Genomic DNA, 5,854 nt, shown 5'->3' with positions numbered 1-5,854 from the left:
GAGCGCTTAAGAAATACATCAGCATCACATAACACTCATTTCCCACACAATTAGAGTGAATGATCTAGTTAAAAGGAGATAGGCAGATTTTTTTTTGCACGAGAGACCCACTGGCTCCCCTCCCTCTGAATGTGTAAGGCACAAAATAGCCATCCCTTTTACTAAAATTAAATGATTCCACCATTGCCCGTCCAGCGAAATTATATTAGTAGTTCTAAAATGGAAGGGTGATCATTTTTTGCTCCTTCTCACATCAGAGCCTTTCTTTGTAGTCTCAATACATTTCACTGGAGCCCATCAAAGAACTTGCATGCTTGTTGCATTCATTGGAGTGATAAATCAAAAACCTGCAAAGTTTTGCTAAGAATGGTCAGTAGTCTAACATAAGGAAGAGGTATATGCTCTCCAGAGCCATGCAGGGCCCTTTTCAGTCCCAGCAGGTGAGCCAATACTAGTTTGGGGACTTTCCTGGTTTTGCTATTTTCATGCCCTGACTGTGGAGCCTACTACGATGTCGGGCATCGTTGTCAGTGGCGGTCCACTCAACATCTACTGCTGTGGTCTGACCACCGTATTATGATGCGTGCGGGCGGAGGCAGAAGGCAGAAGGACACCTGGTGCCTGAGCCTGTTGGATGGACAGTAATCCTTACAATAGGGATAGTGTCATCTCAGGCACCGTTGTAGGGATTACGTTGTCCCTTTCCCTCTGCCTTTCTATGGCAGTCTGAGCGCCATAGAAAGCCAGACGGAAACGGATTTTGGGGGACCCTAGCAGGGCCCCCCTTATCCCAGGGCCTCCGCTATGGGCCCTGGCAGTCACATGTGGTGCCCCCTGAAATAGCCATGCATTGTAAGGCAGGCACCGCATGGTGCCTGCCACACAGTGCATGGTTGTTTCAAAAGAGTGTTTTTCCTCTTACGGCTTGTGCTGAGGCCTGCAGCACATGCCACAATAGGAAAAATACACTTTTCAACTGCCATGAAGTCAGTGACATAATTATTAGAGAAGCTGGACTGCCAATTCCTTGTCAGGCGGTCCGTTTCTGAAACGATACCGGTAAGGACACGCGTCTGACAGGCATCGTAATAATGCTCCTAGTTTTTCCCTGCAAAATGCAATATTTCCTATTGAGCTCTATTTTGTGCTCGTAAGAAATTAGATTATTGATTGGAGGGGGTGAGAGCAACTAGAAATAATAATCACAATCCTTGTCAGGGTTAACCATAAAAGTCACTAAATAAACATGTGCCTAACCCTCTGGTAGTTTGGCACAAAAGCAGTCTGGCGTTACTTAAATGCAATGTGTAAACCAGTTAGGCGAGAACTCAAACTAAAATGAAAACACAACACAAGAATGATCCCTAACCAGATTATAAATGTAAAGTACATTTAACAAATGATATGACACCAAAACAACAAAAATCTAATAATTACAACTATAGTTATGTTATTTTAAAGCTTAAGTTTAAAAATAGCACCAACTGCAGGTATCAGAGTTGCCAGACTGGGACAAAGTCACAATTCAAACCAACCACAATGGAGGACATTCCGGTTACTGGACCAAGATGGGCCCACTGCGAGTTGTACTTTCTGTCCTTGGTGTGTGCTGCACAGTGTAATAATGCAAGTCTCTTCGTCAGGCTACACCTGGTCCGGCGAAGCTGCTGATCAGGAGCTGCACAGTGCTGTGTTGTGAGGCTCTCTATTGCTTTGCATCAGATATGGTGAAGCCGACAATCAGAATCTGCGTGGTGCTGCCATGTGTGGCCCTGGGTTGTTCTGCCCCACTCTGTGTCAGAACCTCGGATACCTTCAATTGGACAGAGAGAAGTACACTCAGAATCAACCAAGGGTCGAGGACCTTGAAAACAGCATTTGAGGGCTCACTCCCAAGGGGCCAGCAGCAATTACCTGGTCAGATCCAGAAAGGTCTGGTCAGCTGGAAAGCACGAACGGCCGCTGTAACCCTGTTGTATCCCTGTAGCTCAAATAGGAGGTCGGCCAACTGACCCTTGAAGTCACGTCTGGGGTCAAGGTAAGTACGTCAATCTTCCTTCTACAGACAGCAGGGTAGTCCTTCTTCAGAATCTTCTCAGGTCCAGGCATGTTCTGATTTCAGGTTCTGGAGATGCCCTTTTTATGGCCACTGCTAGCTTAAGGGTGGAGGGCATCCTTTTGAATAACTCTATAACTGGTTCTGGTCACTTCTCCCTTTCATCTGGTTTTCACTCCAGCATGAATAGTGAAACAAAAGGCAGGCAAGCCCAGGTGTGAGCTGCATCTGCTAGTGATTCGGGAGGCTACTTCTGAAGCCAGGAGGGGTGAGTACAGTGCACAGTATATCCTTTGAAGTGCAATCAGGGCAGGGGCACAGCTCCTCATCTTGCCAGGTAGGCCCCCACTTCTTCAAAACCAGGGGCATATTTATGAGCCCCTTGTGCTGCCAGATGCTCCGGTGGGGCAAACTACCAAATCATATTTATGAGGTCAAACAAAGCCACTTTGCATGGCCTTGAATGGCCTCATGGATTTGGTGTAAAGCAAGGCAGGACAAATCGCTGTGTTGCCTTACTCTGTGCCAGGGAGGTGTTCCATGGGCTTTGCTGTGCGTATTTTCACACAACACCAATGGATTGCGATACTTCCCCAGATTTACAAAACTATGTGAATCTGAGGATGTGCCAACACCTTACGCCTCCCCAGGGTAGGCTCAACAAGGAGAAATAACGTTATCTCTTCTTGTTTTTTCCTCTTTCCATGTGGAAAGAGGAAAATGTCCCCCAGTATTGTTATTGTGCAGGAGGTGTCCCTTCCTGCACAAAATCAATCAGCCACACAACACAGGCACCCTTGCACCATAGTGCAAGGGTGGCTGCATTGGCACTAGGCAACCAAAATAGCCTCATGACAGGGGGGAAGGAAAGGAATTCACTGTATTGGATAGATATGGTGCAGTACAGCCCTTTCACTTTTACTTAGGAAAGCGCAGAAAGGTGACTTGCTGCGCTGCTCTACGCCAACCTTCCAGAAATGAGGCCCCCAGGCCCTTGTCCACTGTCTGGTCCTAATACACATTTCCCTGTGGGGGCTCCTTCCATAGTCCAAAGGCAGCTGGTTCTTCACAGGAAAGGCCCCGGAAAACTTAAGCAGGGAAATGGCAACTTTCTAAATGTGGCATTTCCAAAATAATAATTTTAAATTTGACTTTACCTTTAAAGAGGATTTTAAATTATGATTAAAATGAGTAGAAGTATTTCTATAGCTGTTACCAAACTGAATATAACACTTACTACATGTAATAAAGCAAACCAGTGTTAACACATGGGGGGCTGGCCTTGCTACAGTGAAACACGACTGTGTTTTTTTTTTTCAATACCAGTACATGTACAATATATGAATGTCCTAGATTTTAAATATCATGCACCCTGCGCTATGAGCTGTTAGGGCCAACCTTGGAGTGACATATAAGTAATAAAAAGAAAGATTTAGGCCCCTGCAAGAGGATTATTTTGCCAGCTTACAGGTTGCAAGGTCAGGCCTGTAGACATGTTTTGCAGTGCTGCTCTTTTGGATGGCAGAATGAGTGCTACAGCCCACTTGTAGCATTTAATTTACAGGCCCTAGGTACACTTAGTACCATATACTAGGGACTTATGAGTAAATTACTATTCCAATAAGGTGTATGCCAATTATAACATGTTTAGAAAGGAGAGCACAAGCACTTTATCAATGATTAGCAGGAGTAAAGTGCAGAGAGCCCTAATGAAAAAAATCAGGTTTAGCTAAAGAAGGCAAACATCTGGAGTGATCCTGCAGAAAGAGCAGACTCCCAACAGTGCTGAAAATTGATACAGTGTTTTTCTCACAAGTTTACTTTAAAAGCATCTTCCATGCAAATTTGAAACCAAATGGATGATTGCCATATTTTCCCTCACAACAAACTAAATGGGTATGAAAGTATCAATATTCATATGCAAACCTACAAGCATAGAAACTTTGTGACCAACAGGTCATAATCATAGTATTTATGAGAATGTTGCATAGGCTGCAAGTGAAAAACATTGTATCTTTGAATACACCTACTCCTGCATTTAATTTTGATGTCATGAGGGCACCAGCATTTTTATACTTCAGTTAAATAACACTGTAACTCTCTTTAGGTACTCGTCTCCAAAGAGCAAAGCCAAGCAGTGAAGGCTTACTCTAGAAGTAGGTTGGTGTTAGATACGCAAATGCAGGACAGCACTGTAAACAATGCACAATAAACTCAGGGGCATATTAGCAACAAATAGCCATAATTATAGCTAGATGTGCTTAGCGCATTTTTTTTATCGCCGGCTATCACCGGATATTATCGCAGAGATAACGTGCTATTAGCAACGTTTATCTCCAAAGCGATAAAATATCCGGCGATAGCAGCTCAATGCGTGAATATCGCTGGAAATCCAGCGATATTCAGGCATCATCGCTAATGGGGTCTTAACCTGAATATCCACCTCCCATTTGATATACAGGTTAAGAAGTGCTCTGAGCAGGCGTTATGTTTTGGCTTGCTAATAGGCGATAGCTGTGTTAGCGACTGTTTTCAGTCGCTAACAGGTTGGGTACACCCACTTTGCATGTCATTGCGATAAATATCGCGGACATGCAAAGCGGGCCCCAAACCTGTAGCTATCGCCTATAAGCTGTCGCTAACTGGTGTTGGCGACAGCTTGCTAATAGGGCGATAAAAATATTGCCGCTTTCGCGGGAAAAAGTCCTGCTAAAGCGGAGATATCACCATGCTAATATGCCCCTTAATGTCCTGCAAGTGTTATACATTTAAAAAACAACAAATTAACATTTTATTGATAAATAAGTGAAAAAGCATGTAAAATTATTTATGGCACATAAAAGCATACAGTATTTAATTATTTCAAACATCTTTATAATGTGTACAACCTAGGGGCTCGATATTCTACAGTGGCCCTGGTGCTAACTTTGGGATCTTTGAGTCTCTGAACTTCAATTACCTATACTTTTTAAATAGTCTCCGATGCTTGAGAAAAAGGGGCAGACGTGCCTGACAAAAATAATACAACATAGTAACCTTGCCTGCTCAATTTGTGAAAGTTTAAACTACTGCGATTCAAGCCATGAAAAAAGTTACATATCTTTGAACTCAAAAATATACTTCCCAAAAATTAAGGGCCATACCGTAAGCAGTCAATGATGCAGTTCAGAGTTCTATCAGTGGTAATGAAACATTTATATTTTAGGTCTATATTGAAAGAAACAGTGCCACATCTGTTTGTTAAGTCTCACCTAAGACAGCACACCTGTGTTATTGCTTGTTAGAGATTTTGTTTATTACAAGTGGTTTGGGGCCTCCCACCATTGCTTACCATTCATTGACTTCATTATCACTGTTACATGCTGCCTCCTAATTGGTCAGCTCATGCCACTTTCATTGTCTCTTCTTTTGTATGCAGCATAGACCAAGTACTGGTTGATTCATTTTGATTAGTGTCCTTCACACCTGGCACTGTCAAATGGGTACCTTTTTCCTTTTTTTCTTACCCTGTTGTGTTGCTTCTTCCCTCCCACCCCCATTGTCCATGTTGCTTTTTCCCTCCCACCCCCTGTCTGTTTTGCTCCTTCCCTTCAAACTCCCACCCACCTGTTATCATGTTGCTTCTTTCCTCTGATTCTCCTGGTGTCTGTATTGCTTTTTCCTTCACACATCCTACCCTCCCATTGTCTGTGATGCCGCCCAAATCTGCTTTAAAAAACACTAGAGCGCTGTGATGCACACAAGAGCTGGCCACATCATATCGCTTTTTTAGGATCGAGCCTGTGAGAGCATGCGCTA

The sequence above is a fragment of the Lissotriton helveticus genome, chromosome 3_2 (assembly GCF_964261635.1).
Source record: "Lissotriton helveticus chromosome 3_2, aLisHel1.1, whole genome shotgun sequence".
In the NCBI taxonomy this organism is placed as follows: Eukaryota; Metazoa; Chordata; class Amphibia; order Caudata; family Salamandridae; genus Lissotriton; species Lissotriton helveticus.
This window is presented reverse-complemented; position numbering follows the sequence as displayed.